At 34.9% G+C, this 19,515-nt stretch overlaps 1 protein-coding gene across 12 annotated transcripts in view; it reads left to right on the forward strand.

Annotated features, from left to right (window-relative positions):
- ADGRL3 (adhesion G protein-coupled receptor L3) overlaps positions 1-19,515 on the forward strand; it is a 936,369-nt gene that overhangs the window by 61,005 nt on the left and 855,849 nt on the right. Inside the window, exon 2 of one of the 12 annotated variants that reach the window (XM_069593116.1) lies at positions 12,182-12,255. The exons of the other annotated variants lie outside the window; for them this stretch is intronic. The gene's annotated coding sequence lies outside the window, so the exon portion shown is untranslated. The remainder of the gene's footprint in view (positions 1-12,181; positions 12,256-19,515) is intronic. 12 annotated transcript variants of the gene reach the window in all.

Here is a 19,515-nt window from a genome sequence, read left to right on the forward strand (position 1 = left end):
AGTCAAACACGACAGAGAAATTAAGCATGTGCACATGCATGCACGCACACTTAAAAAATGCTTGTAAATTCCTTTTAAAATGGCATAAGGAATAATAAAAGTAACTTATTGTTAAATCAACATAAAATTTACCAATATTTGTACCATCAGGATTGTTACTATAATATTTTAGCAGATTTGATTTTGTTAATTTGTTTTAAAGGTCAAAATTTATTGTCAACTAATTAGTGATTCTGATTTTAAATTACAATGAATATTCTTTCTCAGATCTGTAGTTATAATTATATTTCAGATGTGAATGTCTCATTAATTTTCCAAATTGATCTCACTTATTTTTTGGAAGCAACAGCATATCATCATACTTGTTCAGATTTATTTTGGATCATTTCTGACTTGTGTTTTAGTTGTCTCAAATTTAAGCCACATTTTTTGAGGGGCCCCAGTTGAATGTTTTAAAACCTGAGATTATAGCACCTGGTGGCTGATGATGCTCTTCTAAACTTACTCAAACCAGAAAGCAAACTTATTTAATCTAAATAAGTAGCTTATTTCATAATTTATTTACATCTAAATGACCATACTTTCTTTTGCTCAGTATCAAGCCTGCTATTTCATTGTTATTTATAGTGACCTCATGCTTGGAGTACCTTGCATAAGTAGGAGTTTAAAAATTATTTGAATAGCCAGGATGAATATGTCTTTTCTTGTTGTTTTGATTTCTGAGTGAAGTGAGGACACTGAGGTTAAAATGTGTCATGCATATTTTTTTAGTTATCACTCTCAGTCTAAACTAGGCATGTGGACAGTTCTGACAGTTAATTCTGTAAATCATTCAGGAATCTGACTGCTTTCTCAAAACATACCTGGGTCTTTCATGCAGAAGTCTACAGGTGATTGCCTCTAGATGTTTGCCTAGAGATGATTTAGAAAATTGGTGGGGACTTTGCTCTTCCTCAGCTATCAAAAATTAACCCGCCAGAAATTTGCAGACACAGCAATGATATGTTAATGATTCTGCACAAGATTTTTTTTTTCTTTTAAGAAGTTGGCTATTCCAATTTCAGAGATTCAGCATTTACTTACTTTACTTCTTTATAAAAGAAGTAATTTACTTCTTTATTTGTGCTATGAATAGAACATTAATTATCAGGCTCCTTGACTCTCTCAAACCTCTAGAGTACTGATTGTATTTATTGAACTCAGGTAACCAGCGTTCTGTTATTCCAGTGGTGAACAATAGTTCTCATTTGCTGGGAGAAAAGAGAGGAAAATCTTTGCACCAACAACTTAACTCCAAGAGGGACTGTTGTCTGATTTCCAAACAGGCCAGGGAGTAGTACACTGTGCTGCCAGATCCCCTTTGGTATTCATTATAGCATCCTGACTGGGTCATAGGGGTGAGAGCCCAGAGAGTGAGAGGGGCCGAGGTTGTGACGTTTTGTTTAAATGTTCAGTTCCACTCATACATGTATGTATTTATGACTTAGTATACTGTCACAGCCTTTTATAAATTCATAAATTAAAAAAATCATTGCTAAAAATTTTATGTACTTTATAATTAGCTTCAAATGCTTTGAGCTTTTACGTATAAGTTAGTTAATTTATCTCTGTGAGGATTGAACCAGGTGATCTCCAAAGGCAGTTCTAAATCCCTATGTTTCTGTAATACTGGTTATTTTTCTAAACTTTAGCCTCCAGTTTGATTTTTTTACCTTTGTTTAATTTTTGGCATAACAATTATTCTGATCAAAGTGCTGTACAAGCAATCAAGGTGAATTATGAATATTATTGGTAAGAACAGGAAAGCTTTTTACCTTTAGCTTTTGCTGTTTTAACTACTTCTCAACCTCCTTGTGCATTTTTTGTTGGCTTGTTTGTTTCATTTACAGGAGTTGATTTACATTCAGCATCTTCAGGTTTAGTCAAAGTGCATTACTCTTCCATCCCACTTATACCCTCCATCCTATAGAAGTATGTGTGTGGCTCAGTTCCTTGAAAGTTTGAAAATGGGATCATAAACTCAGAAGCTTCAAGATCTAAGCAGAAAGTCTTAATAAACTAGGCATATATTGTATAAGCGCTGCCAGCTCCTCAGATTATTTTACTACAAACTGGAAACCTAGATTTTTACTGTTACATATTTTACCTACTTGGTGCCATTTGAAATGATTTTAAAACTCTGAGGGAAAAAAGATAAAAGAAATTAAAAGTGATACCACTTTGGAAGACCAGGTCTACTAGTCTTTTAACTTCTCAACCTTAAACCTTAAAAGGCACACTTTTCAGCTTTGTGCTGATTGCTACTCTGTTGTGAATCAATTCCCCAGTAGACCCCTCCTCTGGGGAATCTCCATTCCTGAGTGCTATGTTTTACAAGTGTGAGCTTGCCCAGGAACTATAATTATCCCTGGACTTCAACATGGGTTCCTCAGTAGTAGTTGCCATGCTTAATAAGTTTCTGAAAAATGTCTGTCTCCTGAACTAACATCAGTTTCACAGGCATCCAGGGTTGATGCTGATCCTTAGGTCATCCTCACACTCAAAGCTCTTCCTTTTTACTAGTCACTTGTCTTTCTGTCTACAATATTTTGCATGTCTTCTGATTTATTCTTCATTTTTCAGAGTCACTGCCACTCCTGACTCAGTGCTCATCTCAGCACCAGTGACTGCTTTCATTCTTGTTATCTTTTCACTTCTGTCATTGTGTACTCCTTCTTACTACTTTTTACACTCTTGCACTTTCTACATGAATGGAAAAAATGGAAGGGATAATGGCAATAAAGTAACAAGTTATAGCATTAATATAGCAACCACATGTTAGATTAAAGAAGGATGCTGTGGGGTAGTATTAGAATGACATTACCTGACCACTGAATGCATTTGTTGTTGGCAATCAGGTTTGATATCCCGTTGTTCTTCAACACAGACTTGCTCACTTTTGTGAAATTTTGAAAGTGCTAAGTTCTCAAGAAAAGAGCTTCTCTTCTGAAGTAGCTTTTACACACGAAAGTTAAAGTATACACAGTATACTGTATATGTATTCAGTATACATAGACTGGTGCATTAGTGGTCCTGAAATGATTCAGCTGGCCCTCTTATTAAATGCTTTTTGGGTTTCTCTTACTAAACTTGCAGCATGTCAACACTCAGCTAATTTGCTTCAGTCATATCCAACTCCTTGTGACCCTGTGGACTGTAGCCCTCCAGGCTCCTCTGTCGATAGGATTCTCCAGGCAGGAATACTGGAATGGGTTGTCGTTTCTTCCTCCAGGGAATCTTACTGACCCAGGAATCAAACCCATCTCTCTTCTGTCTTCTGCATTGGCAGGTGTATTCTTTACCACTAGCACTGCCTGAGAAGCCTTGGCTTGATTTTATTTCTGTACATCCCATTGTGAGGACAAGACTGTCATGAGTGATCTCGCCAATTGCCTTGTGTTGTTGTTTAGTCTCTAAGTCATGCCCGACTCTTGTTGTTTAGTTGCTAAGTTGTGTCTGTCTGTTTTGACACTCCTTGGAACCGTATTCTGCTAGACTCCTCTGTTCATGGGATTTCTCAGGGAGGAATACTGGAGTGGGTTGCCATTTCCTTCTCCAAGGAATCTTCCTGACCCAGGGATCCAACCCATGTCTCCTGTATTAGCAGGTGGGTTCTTTACTGCTATGTCACCAGGGATAGAACTGATTAAACTCAATCTTCTTTGCTTCCCTCTTTACACATCTGATATGTTTAGAAAGGATGATGTTGTAGTTAGAGATGCCATTTTAAATTATTTATGCTGAAGAAGACGTGCATTATTGTTTTATGTCATCACTATTAAATACATTTATTTTTCATAACTCTGTTATGAAGAGGTCCTGTTATTACTATTATATAAATAGGAAATCAAACTGTAGGGAGTGGAAATTACTTGCCTGGATCACACAGGTTGTACATAATTCCTAGGAGCTCTCACTGTTCACCGTGGTTCTGTGCTGTCTGTGTCTCAGTACTTCATTTTTGATAACTCATGGTTAGGGTAGCCAGGTGGCCCCTAGTAAACAAGAAATCCTTTTCTAGCACCATACAAATCAATTCCTAATAAGTTGTTATGTAAGCTTATAAAAGAATAATATAAAATTCTTATGTCGATATCTTGAAGAATTTACTGTTCTCTTCTTTTGCAAACTGAAAATGCTTTTGTCTGAGTCTGCCTGGTGACTCAGGCCCCTCTCCAATCTTTTAAGTTCCTGCAAAGATAACTGCGTTCATTGGATCTATTTTGCAAGTCCTTTCAAATAATCTGCTCTTTAGTCAAATGGTCTAGGAGATTGGAATACTTTCCTAGCAAACATTTTCTTACCTTTAGCACTATTTTTCCTTCTGACCAGTTTTTCTTCTGCTCTTTACAGTCATGTGATCATTCTCTGATAGAGAATTCTGAGGCAACATGAACATTAGTTGTTTGGCTATCTTTTAATCATAACTATCCTTTATCATTTATATCATTAATTTAAAAATGTATGTCTCCCTTGTCCTCATTTGTGGGTATTTGCTTATTGCTTTAAATTGTTGGAGCACATAGTATTTAGTTGTTAGAGAATTTAAAAGTAAATCAGAAGTTATTTTCCTGCCAAACTGAATAGAATTTACTAGAATTATGAGTCTTCTCTGAGATATTATCAATAATTACAGATATTTTTTTCCTCTGCATGAGTCAGTAAACGTACTCGACATTTTTAGGAACATCATATCTTTCAAGATAAATCTTCAAAGTTTAGCTTCTTTTGTTTATTTGTTTTGTATGAAGGAGTATTGTGAGTTAATCAACACTAAATCAACCTAAGAAAGCTCATTTTTACTGTGCTTTGCTAGTGATTTACTTTCTATTAATTTTTACCTTTCATTAACTGTAATCTAGAACAAACCACGTTTTTAAACTCTAAAGATGATGAAGGACATCCAGGGTAGAATCATTTTAAAAATGCAAAGCCAGCTAAGTGTGTCGTGCATTTGACTATGTGCATTCTCACATCCTGTCATTTGTATTTATGGAAAAATATTTATATTTGAAAGCTAACTTTAATAGGTGGTGCACTGTTAAAGAATCTATTGCTAATGTAAGAGACACAAGAAATGTAGGTTTGATCCCTGGGTCAGTAATGCTCTCTGGAGTAGGAAGTGGCAACCCACATCAGTACTCTTGCCTGGGAAATCCTATGGACAGAGGAGCCTAGCAGGCTACAGTCCATGGGGTTGCAAAGAGTCAGACATGACTGACACAGCATATACATTAAAAATTCTAACATTTTTGTGATTACTTTTCTCATTTCTTCTGTTTATAGCCCTTTATACACATAATCAAATTTTAATTTGAACTGAAATGTGAAAATTATAATATTTCCAGCTGTACACAAAAGTACGGTGAAAAAGTCTTAAACATGCTTAGAGTCAGTTTAATTGTAAAATATATTGAGTGCTTTTATTTCACCTTTCACTATTTTGAATTCTTTGGGATTGAAATCCAGTATTTCCATTAGGTCCATGTTTCCAAGTCTATTCCTAACATACTTGCCCTCCTATGAATAATATCATAGTAGTTTATGATAGATCACAGTGTCAAAAAAGATCATAAGATCACACTGATCTTGGTCTAATTTTTCGCTCTGTTGAAAGAAATAAGAAATTCAGTTTGCTTCCAGATTTTGGAGAGAGGATAATGTTATTCAAACCAGTGAAGTGGCTCAGCTGTGTCTGACTCTTTGCTATCCTATGGACTGTAGCCCACCAGGCTTCTCCATCTATGGAATTTTCCAGGCCAGAGAACTGGAGTGGATTGCCATTTCCTTCTCCAGGTGTTATTCAAAACAATAGTTTAAATATTTATTCATGATATCTAATTAGTGCTATTTATAATTGTTATTTTAAAACCATAATCCTTTGGTATCAAGTTTATATTGTGCGGACCAGTGAATCTATTTGTTTAAGGTCATAGACTAGGTATATATTTAGACAGATCTGTGTTCTTTGAACTTAGTTTTAGACACACTGACTGGGATAGCTTAGGAATACTTTACATCTATTCTCTGAGTACCAAATTTAAATAGTGGTGATAAATATTAAAATTAAGTTAAAAAGCCTCACTACTGATGATAACAGTCTTGAAATAAAAATCAAATAAAATATTGTAATGCTCTTATGTTGTCCTTGCTCTATAGTTATATCATGTGAACTTATTAAAGATTATTTCACTTCATAATATTTTTGGATCCATTTTTCTCACTGAAGGTATGGATGTGTGTGTGTGTGTGTGTGTGTGTGTACCTGTGTGTACATGTGCATGCACACTTTTGGGCAGAAGGCACAGTGGTTTGTGGGGAAAATGTGTATGTGGTTTCAATTGCCTGTTTTTCTCCAAAGTAGGAAGAGATGTATGAACAGGTACAGGTTAGAGTGCTTTAAGGTCTTCATTTTAGCTACCAACTGCCTTGGGACCCCCAGGACTAATATTTTTGTAAACCTGAGTGTTACAATTTCTACCCCACCAATACTAAAATATTGGTAATACCGAGAGATCTTGCTTATTAGCACTGAATGAACTAATGGACCAGGTCCCTTGATAAAATTTAGTCTTAGTTCCAGTAAAAAAAAAAAAAAAAAAAAAAAAGCCCTTATAACATTAGAGGATCCCCAGATGAGGATATACTTTGCCCTATAAGCCTCCATAGTTTCGGTATTGATGATTTTTCCAACTGTAATGGAATCTGCATATTGCTCTTGTAATATTTAGGACCCACCAGAACCGTCGGGTGTGTTAGCGTGTGTGTTACATCATCCTAATGTGGTTCATGTGGCCTTCGGATCAAGTTTTTGATCTATTTTTCTGGGATGTGTGACATTGGGGATATTATTTTACCTTCCTGATTTCTACCTTGTAGAAGGGGAATACAAATAGTAACTGCTTCTCGATTAGGTTAAATAACAGAATGCATATAAATTGATTAGTTCTGTATCAGGCACATAGTAAGTGCTCAGTATTATTGAAATCAACTAATTGTCATTGACACTCCTGAGATGTTGTCAGACTGCTTGAAGAGTAAACTTACAGTACTATTCCGAACTACTCGTTGTGGCCCCTAAACCTATAAAATTAGTGTGTCCATAAACAGTAGGTAAGGTGTTTACCTCAGGATTAATCACATATTGTTCTTATATGAATATATAATAAAAATAAAGTAATTCAGTTTTGAAATATAGATAGGTATGTTGGTATTACAAGTATTAAAGAAAAGCTGTCATATACTAATACTTTGCATTCTGAAATCCTATGTCCAAGATAAGAGGATACAAATTTGGCCTTTCTTTTCTTCATGCCAAGATTTTTAAGCATTCCCATATTTGCCTGATTCGCTCCCAGTGTCACTTCAGGCATGCTTCTTCATCAATTGAATTTATTTCAAAACTAATTAATGATATATTCCAATAAAATCTTTTCAGCAGCATCCTCCCATTCCCACCATATTTAATTATTTTAAAATCAAGACAAATAACAATTTGATATAAGATCATCACTATTCAGAACTGGTCAGGCTTCTTCCTCAATGTAAGCAACTCAGCAAAGCAGTTTTCTTTATAGCCTGGAGTCTTGCAGTTTTATCCTCCCAGTGTTTGTGATGCATAAAGACTGACTGAAATGCAAGTTAGTCCTTGTGTCTCACTGACATGATGACATAAAGGAGAAGAATGGCATAATTAGCTTTTTGTATCTTTCTCTTGTACATTTTTTTCTTTGAACATATTTATGTTCTAAAATACTCACTTTCATTGGAAATATATGAGTTTCTGTTATAAAGCGATGCAAATCAATGCATACTCAAATAGGTTACCAAGATCTATGCCATTGACACATAAGATTTCCTCTTTTCTACAGTTTTAAAAATCATTATGATTCAATTTAGAAAACATTTAAATAAGTACTTAGTATCTAACATTGTGCTGGAGGCTTCAGGGATTTGCAAAGGAGTATAAAAATGCTGCTTGCAATCAAGGAACTTCCATAAGATGTGTATGATTAAATGTCAAAATATATGATGAGCATGAAAGTGAAGTCATTCACTCGTGTCCGACTGTTTGCAACCCTATGGACTGTAGCCTACCAGGCTCCTCTGTCCATGGAATTTTCCAGGCAAGAGTGGGTTGCCATTTCCTTCTCCAGAGGATCTTCCCAACCCAGGAATCAAACCCGGATCTCCCATATTGCAGGCTGACGCTTTACCTTCTGAGCCACCAGGGAAGGCTATGATGAGCATAGTAGAGATTAATTCCACACAAGGTCAGAGTTGAAAGAGATCAGAATGATTTAGATATTTGAAGATGGTTTCATTGCATATTAAACCTGTAAATTTGTGCAGCTTATGAAGAATATTGGAAACCTGATAATGGTTTGGTTGTTTTATACTTTTTGGACAAGAGATAGACTAGATAGAGCCTCAAATTTTATATCTCCTACCAAAACATTTAGCTAAAAGCTGTTTTTACTAGGAAACAAAATGTGCTTTTCTGTCTGTTATTTTCCCTGGGCATTTCTTGATCTACTTGTTAATAAATAATGAAGCCTAGAGACAGTCTAGCATAGTACATTTGATGGAGTTAATGGTAAGATCAAAGGCTTTGATGTAAACAATGTGATTTTGGCTCTTAATTTTGATACTTACTACCTTTCCAATTTTGGAGAACTATTTAATATCATCATGTCCCTTTTTTCGTACATAAATAGTATTTCATGGTAGTTGTGAGAATTAAATAAGGTAAGTGAAAAGTACTTACAGCAAAGTGTCTGGCACACAACACACCTCAACACATACAAATTTAGCTCTATGTTAAACTAAGAGCCTGGTTTAAGATCTTTGTAATTGTATGAAACCAAATCTGGTTTTTTCATCTCTGTGAAGAGGACAATAGCGATTTACCAAGGTGTTTGAAAGTATTGAATAGATTGGTATTTTGAAATTGGCCTTGGAGTGTGTATGTATGTGCAGTGCTGGCAGGGAGAGAATGTTTTGCCATGGAGATTGATAAACACTGCAAATCAGAGATCCTTATTTTTTTCAAGAGTTGACTTACAAGCACACTGCTAGATAAAAGAAACATATGATTAAAGAATCACTGTAAAGACTATGATACAACTGTAATACAGTGTTTCAGTTTAGTATTTACAAGGATGTTGAAACCAGCCAGGAATGTCAAGCAAGAGTATCTCCTTTGAAAAAGAGTAACGTCTATATTGAATATTTGCCATGTGATAAGTGAGGACAACAGTTTCTGAAACAGAAGGTAATGACCTATGTGAGGTTCTAAAGCTAAGAGAGAATTGTTCTTTCAAACAGCTGAGTTAAGTCGGGCTTAGACTTCTATGGAGATAGAGATGTTAGGAAAGGAGAGGTCGAAGAAGTAAAATAGAGATCAGGGAAGGACTCAGCCATGGTTAGAAGATTTGACTTTTAACATTATTCCATGTTAAAGTATAATAATCCAGCCTTATTCATGAGAATCATCTTTATAATAGTTATAAAATTTATTATTTGCAATTTTAAGCAGTTCCACAATCTGTGGTAATTCATAGCCATCTATGTGGTGTGGTCATTCAGCCATCTCTACGTAATTATATTTTTCATTCTTTTGTATTATGGGTTTTATTTTTTTAAATGGAAGACTTTATGAAATTAAATATATGCATATCTGGATTCTACCTGATAATATTAACTCTCAAAATTAGAAAATGAAGTTAGTTTGCTATGACTTTCCTAGGAACCTCTGTAAGTGCTCATTCTATTTTATACCTGTTTCAGTTTTGCCAGGAAGAAATATTAACCTCAGAATTGTGTTATTTCTAGGCTTCACTCTTCTGAAAAAAACTCAGCTAATGCTTTCTTTCACATTCACTAAACAGCATATTAGTGATCACCACTGTTAGATCTTTAACTAACCTGGCCTGCTTCTTGCCTGGCCAACCACCCTGAATTAAAAAAAAATAAAATAAAAGTGTGCCTTGGTTTCTTTTCATTTTATTTTCAGTTTGGAACACTAGTTTCTTCCTGGTCATGTTTATTTTATCATAGTTTTACAAGCATTTATCTTGTTATAGAAAGAAAAAAATAAAAGTGAAGGACTTCTGTCTTCTCTAATTTTGCCCTACTTCATACAATGCCACCTATACATCAAGAACTAGACTTGTTGTCTGTTTTATCTTGAATAATAAGGAACCAGTTCATTATTTTTGTCCTGTGATGCACTACTACTCTTTAAAACTTCTATGACTCAACCATAAAGGATTGTATCTTTTAAAATATTTCTGGAAAAACTATCAGCATATCAGCTTTTAAATGGTAATGCTAGGGAAGATTTAAAAAATAGTATTAGGAACTGTGCATATTTAGATGAGTTTAAAATGTAAAAGTGGGGATTCCACATTTAAAGTTTCTGAAAATTGTTCAATACAATCTTGATATAAAGAGTCATTGGATAAATAATGAATTCCTGGATGGCTCAGTGGTAAAGAATCCCCCTGCCAATGCAGGAGACTGTATTCCTGGGTCTGGACAGTTTCCTGGAGAAGGAAATGGGTACCCACTCCGGTATTCTTGTCTGGGAAATCCCATTGACAAAGGAGCCTGGCAGGCTACAGTCCATAGTATTGCAAAAGTGTTGACTTAATACATGACTTAGCCACTGAGCAACAACAACAAACTGAAAAGTTAGGTAAATGTAAAATCATTGCAGAAACAATTCATAGACTGCTTTCTGCTGTGTTATTTTCCAAGTAAAGTATGTACCATTTTGTTAGCATTAAATGAAAATAATTGGAATGAAATCAACAGTATGCAATATATTATTTAATAGGAATTGAGCTTTGCAGTAAAGATATCCCTAATTTTCCCAGAGAGAGGGGATTTAAAATAGTTCATTAATTCACTTTGATATTTTGAAAAGTTAGGAAATTCTTAAGAGGAGGAACCTTGTGGTTGGGGTTTAATCTTTTTAATCTTAGCTGTAATTAAGTATTAATTATAAAATACTTGTCTTTATATATAGTACCTTAAGGAACCTGGAAAAGCCTGATTTCTGTGAATTTTTATGTATAGTTCTAGCTCTTCATTTTGCAGGAAGAAAAAATACTTCTGAAACTTTCATATTTGGATGGAATATCTGTCTATTCTGAAATGCCAGAAAAAGCCTTAAATGACGTGTAATGTGCTGCTAGTCATCTAATGAGGTGTTCAGTGCAATGTGATTATGACTACATTACATGGGTACTGTGGCTACTGGTTTCTCAAATGAATCAAAAAAGTTTCCAGGGACTGCAAGTACTGAAATAGTGCTGTTGCTAAGTCGCTTCAGTCATGTCCAACTCTGTGCAACCCCATAGACAGCAGCTCACCAGGCTCCACGATCCCTGGAATTGTCCAGGCAAGAACACTGGAGTGGGTTGCCATTTCCTTCTCTGATGCATGAAAGTGAAAAGCAAAAGTGAAGTTGCTCAGTCGTGTCCGACTCTTCGCAACCTCATGGACTGCAGCCTACCTCTGTCCATGGGTATTCTCCTGGCAAGAATACCAGAGTGGGTTGCCATGCCCTCCTGGAGGGGATCTTCCTGACCCAGGGATCGACCCAGGTGACTGGCCAACAGCAAATGTAACAGAGAGAGCATTGTGATTGTGGGTAAGATAGACTGTATTTGTCCATTTAGGGTGGACTTTTACTCATTTGCTTCAAGATAATTTTGACTTTCCTTGAAATAAATGGAAGTTATAGACTTGTTGGTATCTTTTATTATCCATGTGGTGTCTGCATGAAAGAAGAAGCAAGTAGATTTCAGGAAGTTTCCATAGCAGTAACAGATGCAATCAAACCGGCCAATATTGGGAATAATTGTTCCGTAAGTAATTGTGGTTGGTTTCTAACTTTGATTTTATTCAGTCTAATAACAAGTATTGCTCTAAAGATAATTGTTGATGGTTGCAGACACTGATTTCATTCAATTAAGCTGGTAACCTTTTTAAGAAACTGCCTGGGAGAAAGCCAAGAATTCCAGTCAACTGATTTCTAGGGGAAGTGAATTGCAGTTGTGCTAGCCTAGAAAATGTTCCAGGTAGACACAGCTGTGTTAATTAACCTTTCCTTTAAACTACCTTCTTTATACAGAACTCCAGATGAGCAACATAGCTGAGGACCATGTTATCTGGATTCAGATTTTGCTCAGAGTGATTATAAAGTTGGTAAGACATTATAAAATATGTTTGAGACATATACTAAGAGTATAAAGGATGGTCTGTCTTTGTAAATCACATCAAAATTCAGATTCTCCCTCCTTTCTTCCTTTCTAAAAATCACTGATGTGTGTATTCAACAAAAGCAGAACCAGTGTGTATTATACAAAGGTTTGCTTTCTTTATGTCAAATTATAAATCCATAATGATAGGTAATATGGTTGGAAGACATTGGAAACTTGGTCTAACATACTTTTTCTTAATGAAATATAGAATTATGTGAGTAGTATGATTGGCCTATGACTAATATGGACAATACTGAAATTTTGCTGTTTATATCTTTTTTGTTTCCCAGAATGGGAGAGGAAAAAATAATTTGTGTTGAAAGTATGCATTATATCTGGGGAAAAAATGTTTCTTTAAATAAATGAAGCCTTTTGTGTAGGTACCAATGCAAACTAGGAAAGCAAAAGTCATAGGTCCCAGTGACCATGTGTGTCAATAAAGGGCATTTATTTGTCATAGCTACACCTAGTCATCTATGAAGTTGTATTATCCATCGTACTAGTAAGAGGCAGGGAAGTATTAATGGAATTCCACAACCATCCATCCTTGCCTAGGTAAGGAAGGAAGAAAAACTGATAAACTCTTCAAAATATACTCATTTGAGTGATCTTTATATACAGAATCAGTTCAGTTCAGTTGCTCAGTCATGTCCAACTCTTTGCGACACCATGAATTGCAGCACACCAGGCCTCCCTGTCCATCACCAACTCCCGGAGATCACTCAAACTCATGTCCATCGAGTCGGTTTGAGCTAATTCTTAACTGTATCAACCTGATTAATATTTTTATATTTTTGAAAAAATAGAATCTACCAAAGAACAACTTGCTAAAAAATCCATTCCTGACATTGCTATTGATACTGGGTTTTAGTAGGTGAAGAGTCATCATCTGCTGATGATATTCATGTTCACAATTAAAAAGATTATGTCCAAGGTGATTTTGATTGATTGACTTTTCCCTGGCTTATGGCCAGGGTTGCAGCATATGTGAATTTCTAGGTTGTATCTTTTAGGTTTTGATCTAACTCATGACAGCAGCAATAATTTCCTATCTTCCTGGGCTGAATAAAAGGAGGAGAGTAGTTAATAAGGTGACTTTGAACAGTGACAGAGGAATGTAGTGGGTATACCTTATGCTGTAAACAAGTTCTAATCTCTCTAAGAGCTGTAAGTAATATAAGATAAAAAGTATAAATCAGGAGTTTTTACTTGGGGAGGGAAAAGTGAGATAATTGCCTAAAATGGACAAGTTTTGAAATTTACTAGCCTTAAACATGATGAAAAGTTTAATTCAAACTGGTTTTGGAATCAAAGCAATATAGCATACTGTGGGGGTCAGTCAGGTCCAGTAAGTGGGAGGTACACATAGTAAGTGGCACACGTAGTAAGATAATGTAAAAAATTAACTACAACCCAAGATTTTTGACCTTCAGTGCAATTTCAAAGTTGAAAGAGATTAACTTAAAATAATGATCTTTTTAATTTGCATTTTGGAATTTATCTTTTCCTTAGTTCTTGCAAAAGCACATTGATGCACATAGATATTTGGGATATTATCTACAGTGGTATAAAATTAATAAGGAATTTTATCATATTACCTTTTTAATTTTACCTCTTTTAGTCTTAATGTGTTTCTAGAATTCTTCTTTGGGCAGTTACAATTTGATAACAAATCCAAAAGTAATTTGTACCATTTCAGGTTAGGCTTTTATTTTTGTAATGAGTCCATTTTCAGAAAGTTTGTCTGGTCTTCCTCCTTCATGCCTCTGCTAGCCGCCTGGCACAGCTATATCCTAAAGGGCTTGGACTTGATTCTCCACTTCATGTTTTTTCTGACTCAGGACTATTTTAGAAAGAGCTCTGTTTTCTAGGCTTTTCCTGTGCTTCACTACAATATTACCTTTAAAAAGTGCATTTAGGGATACTTTAGAAAGATTAAATTGTACTCATACATATTCATAAGGCAGAATAAAGAGCTGACTCTTACTTGGGGAGACTTTAAGAGAGTAGGGATTCTAGACTCTTAAGAAGATGCCATTCAATTTTAACATATTTTTTGTAGGAAAGGAGATTTGTTATATATTGCTTTGATTCACTAAATCTTTACTGGATGTTTTTGGACATATATGAACAAGCATTCATGCCTGGACAATCCCATGGGTGGAGGAACCCCTGGGTTACAGCCCATAGGGTCGAAAAGAGTCGGACGCGACTGAGTGTCCAAACATATAGACTCGTGTGAACTAGGACAAGCATTTGTGGGCAGGGAATGTTCTACAGTGGATCTTATACTGTGATTTTTCTTACATACAATTTACAGACTGTTCTGAAAACATAGGGATAAAGATTCTCAGGAAGTAGTTTTTCTACTATAGTCACTCATTCTTATAGAATGAAATAGTTTTATATATAAGAATAATCTAATCATTCCAAAAATATTTTATGCTTGACAAAAATTCTTTTGATCTGAATTGGGGCTTCCCTGGTTGGTTCAGATGATAGAGAATTTGCCTGCAATGTGGGAGACCTAGGTTCAATCCCTGGGTTGGGAAGATTCCCTTGAGAAGGGAATGGCTACCCACTCTAGCATTCCTGCCTGGAGATTTGCTTGGACGGAAGAGTCTGGTGTGCTGCAGTCCATGGGGTCACAAAGAGTCAGATATGATTGACACTTTCACTTTCATATAGTAGTCCACTAATTAAAGTAAGCCATAGGCAGTGTCAGTGCCTTTGTTTTTAATAATAGTCATAGAAACATTACTGCTGTAGAGCAATGGAGAGTTAGTGTTCAGAATTGTATGTTCAATGATGAAAATGTCCTGGACTATTGCTAATAAATGAATTCAGTTTAGTTTTGAATAGTATTTTTGTCAATATTCTTCATTTTGATGTATTGTATTTTGTCTAAGTATTATAATTCTGAGCTCAGTAGCAATTTTAATGTGTTGAATGCCATGTTTTTAAAAACATTTAAAAGATTGAAACAAACTCAAACAAGTTACATGAAAGCAATTGCAGTTCTTATTTGAAAATTAAGCTTTCAACTATGTTGGAATATATTTTTAATAACCTTTTCTAAAAGCAAACACCCTATATAATAAATTACTGGCATGTGATATTTAAGAGACATCAGTCAGGATTTCGTTTTTTTTTTTTTTTTTTTTTCAGAGAGGGTCCCAGCTACAACTAGCATGAATAAAAATCTCTATCCCTTTCCCTCAGAAAGAGTTATATGGTTAAAATATGAGTTATATAGTGAGTTCTTATATCACCACTGATCATCATTGATCTCAGAGACTGGCCAACCTGTAGACTTCTTCCTCATTTCTGCTGTACAGTAGGCCTGAGAAGATGAGGCCGCCCAGATTTTATTCATTTGCACATAGAGGATCAGTTTTCTTCTTTACCCTTCAGCATTCCAGTACAGACTAGAAAGAATATTTAAAGTAAGTTGATGTCAGCTTGGTAAAAAAAAAAAAAATACTGTCCATCTACTAATACCATGGTTCAATTAAAAAAAAAAAAAAGGAGGAAAAGATGTTTTCTTTTCTCTGTCTCTCTCTTATATACTCACAGAAACTGAGAGCTACTCAATTAAAAGGCAGGCTATACATGGACTAAGTCTCTGGATCTGTTTCAGTAAAGCATTGTCCACCTCAAATTTGGATAGGGTGTAAAATATTTTAGTTGTCTTCACTTTTTATTTTGCTACTTTGTTTCAAGTATTGTAATTATATAATAAATAGTGTACTGGTATTTTTGGGGAGGTATTGAATGAAATGCTTTTGAAAATACAGAATATTAAGTAAGTTTTGTGGAAGTATATGAGCATGCTCTTGGTCCAAAATCTTGGCAAGAAAATATTGATAACTGATTTTTTAAATTATGAATATGTATAATTATTAGTGGCCAACATGCCATTTTTTAATGAGCCCATGTAAATGATTGATTTCCTAAAACATGGGCTTCACTTTTTAGTCTATAAAATTTAGTTTGCTTTTGTTATGAATCCAATGTATTAACTGATCCAAATGGAAAAAATATAAGTAGTTTATGGAGAAGTTAATATTGCTTCAGTTCTTTTGAAAGTTATTCATATTTTGAGTGGACAGTGTCAACTTCTTAGTGTAAAAGTCACAGCCCTAATATTCTAATTTGAAATCATTGCAGGTATTCTCTCCTGAATTCAATTTTTCCCTCTTTGTAGATGCAGGGTAAAGAACTTCATCCCAAGATTAGCTATCTGTTTTTACTTGCTGATTAACCAAATTTATATCTTCCTACTATCAGGTATGTTTTAGTCTAGGGTCTAATAAAGTCTATAAGAATGTATTGGACTGAGCTATTTTGAGGGAAGTAAATTCTATGGTTTAAGGAAGATATTTGTATATCATAATTTCCTGTGGAAATGCCCTGTGAATTATTTAACATCAAGTTGCTAGCATACCTTTTTAGTACTTAGTACTAACAGCTTCCTCTAAAGAAAAAGAAATGGCCTTCCTTTTCTTTTTATTCTAGTTGTGTGTGATGTATTAAAATATGGCACATATTTGGGAAAAAACTTTATGTAAAATTAAATGTTAGACTTGTAGCATCATTTATTAATTGGCAAGATAATTTCTTGAGAAACACTGCTACAATACTATAGAAAGTGTGACCGAGTTTCTCAGATAGCAAAAACTATCTTAATTCTTTAAAACAGAGGACATTTATTTGGAGAGCACTCTTGGAAAAATGAATAATTTTGTCAACCAACTCATTATTTGCCCGTTATACTTAGGGCTTTAAGAAGTGAAAGGCAGGTGATAGTATATCCACTGTTTCTTGGTCATTCAGATGGTAACTTGTTCAATTAAAAATTCTTGTTAGGTCAGACATAATGGATTCTTGTTGTTACTTTAGTATTTATTCAATGAAAGGGATCAATATTTTGGGCCCGAGGGAGCTACATGGATAAGAGACTCTGCAGTAAGTCTCTCTGTTCATTATAAACTTTTGGCTGGTTGGCTGGCAGGTGCAGTGTCTGCTGTAGGACTTATTTTAATTAGAAGATCAAGGTGGAATAAAAATTCACATATTCTTTTTCTCCCTTTTTAATAGCACATAAGCTTTGTTAGTGCATTTTACATTCTCTTCCCTGTTCTCTTCTGTGTGTGCTCTTTTTAGAAAGGATTTCTAAAAGAGAATTTGAGAACAATAGATCTGATTTTGAGAAATTTAACTATCGTGCACTTGAACTCTGTACAGAGCCCATTTGTTTCGAGTTTGAATAGATTAAATCTTATCGTGGTAATGTACACTCTGGTGGTACCTGATAGGTAGAGAAGTAATCATTCTTCATTAGCATAGTCACCTTTGCCAAGTTTTAAATGTATCTTTGTTTAAATTTAATGAAACTGATTTGTGATTTTTCTGAAGCATGGCATTAAATAAAGCTATAATAAATTCTATTTTGCTTTGCTAGTTGAAGTACTTTCCAAATATGGCCTAATGCTCTATTCAAGTAATAATGTCATTTGCAGAACAAGCTGTCAAATTAGACTTGCTCTAAATTTGGCAAGAGCCAGTATTTAAAAAATTAAACCAAAATGCAAGTCCTTGCCATTCTGCAGCAAAACCTTACTCAGACCATTACATTCAATCTAATAGATGATTTATTAACTTGCCATTTAATTCATCTGAGTAAAAGATTTCAATGAGATCATCGATCTGAGAGCTGGCATGAACCTTTCCAAATCCTTTAGTTCTGCTCCCTTGTTTTACAAATGGAGAAACTGAGACCAGGAGAAATTAAGTGGCATGCCTAAAATTACACAGCAAATGGTTGCCAAGAAAACCCGGTTCCCTCAACTGAGTCTTCTTTTCAAAACATCACGTCAAAGAGATTGGTTGCTGTCTATAAGAAACAATAATGGTTTAAAATTTATTTATGTGAGGACTTCCTTGGTGGTCCACGGGGTTAAGACTTTGTCTTCTAATGCAGAGGGTGTGGGTTCGATCCCTGGCGGAGGAGGTAAGGTCCCAAATGCCCTGTGGCCATATATAACCAAAACATAAAGCAGAAGCTTTGTAACAAATTCAATAAAGATTAAAAATGGGCCACATCCAAAAAAAATATGTAAGCCAGTTTGTCTTCAGATCCCAATTTGCTTAGAATTATCATAGTACAAATAATTTCAGACATGTGCAGCTTGCAAAATCCATCATATTTAAGGGTCAGAATATGTAAAGAATAAATGTTAGAGGCCCAGAAATGTTAGGTATAGCCTATAAGACTAAATTTAAAATTATAGGCTCCTGAGTGCAGGGCCTCTTCCTGAGTGCAGGTTTACTTCCACGTCTTTATAAAAGAAAAGCTTTAGGGTTAAAATTCTAACAGGATGCTGTTGCATGACTGATTAAATTCCATAAAGGGTGAGAATTTGAGAAAATTTTACTTGTGACTAGCACCAATATTTCCCACATGGGAATCACATAATTTGTATCACTTTTCAGTTAATATTCTTAATACGAAAAAAATTGTTTATCTGAGATTAAACATCCCTGGAAGCATATCTCTGTCTAATTGTGAAGGTCCTAAGCATCAGAGGAGAGTGGCAGTCATAGTAGTTTAGATTTGCTTGTGAGATAACACTGCATCAGAGGAAAGAAGTTTGAAATGCAAAGGCAGCTGGAGAGGTTGTCTGGAAATTAATGTTATCCGAAGCGTGTTTTTATTATTGCTGCCAATAGGCAGATGAAATGTAAGAATGGCCAAGAAAATCAGAATGTCCTAAACACCTGCCATTTATAGCAGCTAATACAGTAAGAAAGCAAGCATTTCCTTAAATATGGAATTGAGCTCTTGCTATGCCATGAATATCTGATATTACTTGAATGACTTTTCTGATCACTTCCTTCATTGGCTACAGTTATGTTGAAACTTAATTTTGGAAGACTTGATGCTGGTAGGTTCCAGATTCTTTTCATATCATGTGTATGGGAGATGATAATATTTGTATGGCATATGTAATTCTAGAAAACTCCATCTCTTAACAGACTGTCAAAACCTGGTAGTTAAAGGAAACAACAGAAAAGCAGTAGTGGTTATTGAGCATCTCTTATATGAGAGGAATATGAACCCTTTTCTTGGAAAGTGATAAAGATGTGTATCAGTGTTCTTTTCCTATAAAATTAATGCTCAGGAAATACAGCTAAGAAGTAA

Source organism: Ovis canadensis, chromosome 6 (assembly GCF_042477335.2).
Source record: "Ovis canadensis isolate MfBH-ARS-UI-01 breed Bighorn chromosome 6, ARS-UI_OviCan_v2, whole genome shotgun sequence".
Taxonomy (NCBI): domain Eukaryota; kingdom Metazoa; phylum Chordata; class Mammalia; order Artiodactyla; family Bovidae; genus Ovis; species Ovis canadensis.